The sequence below is a fragment of the Morone saxatilis genome, unplaced genomic scaffold (assembly GCF_004916995.1).
Source record: "Morone saxatilis isolate NCDOM2014 unplaced genomic scaffold, NCSU_SB_2.0 Contig4, whole genome shotgun sequence".
Classification (NCBI taxonomy): domain Eukaryota; kingdom Metazoa; phylum Chordata; class Actinopteri; family Moronidae; genus Morone; species Morone saxatilis.
The window spans coordinates 213,169-213,426 of record NW_023339984.1 but is presented as its reverse complement, the minus strand read 5'-3'; positions in this window follow the sequence as shown (position 1 = coordinate 213,426).

Genomic DNA, 258 nt, shown 5'->3' with positions numbered 1-258 from the left:
CCACCTACATTTGCCCAAGGGCCAGAATTATTCTGAGCAGACACTGTGGGGGCTGGACTTAAAAATGTATTTTTTAATATATTTTTTAAATGTTTTTTCTAACCAACCTGCAGCTCATTGGGCGGCTCCTACTTATTTATTTACTCCCTGCAGTATTTTAAACTGATCTGCTGTTAAAGAAAGCCAAAAATCAGTGTCAAGCTTAGTGACAAAAATATTGCATTTCCTGTGACAGCTACTTCATAATAAAAGTGAACT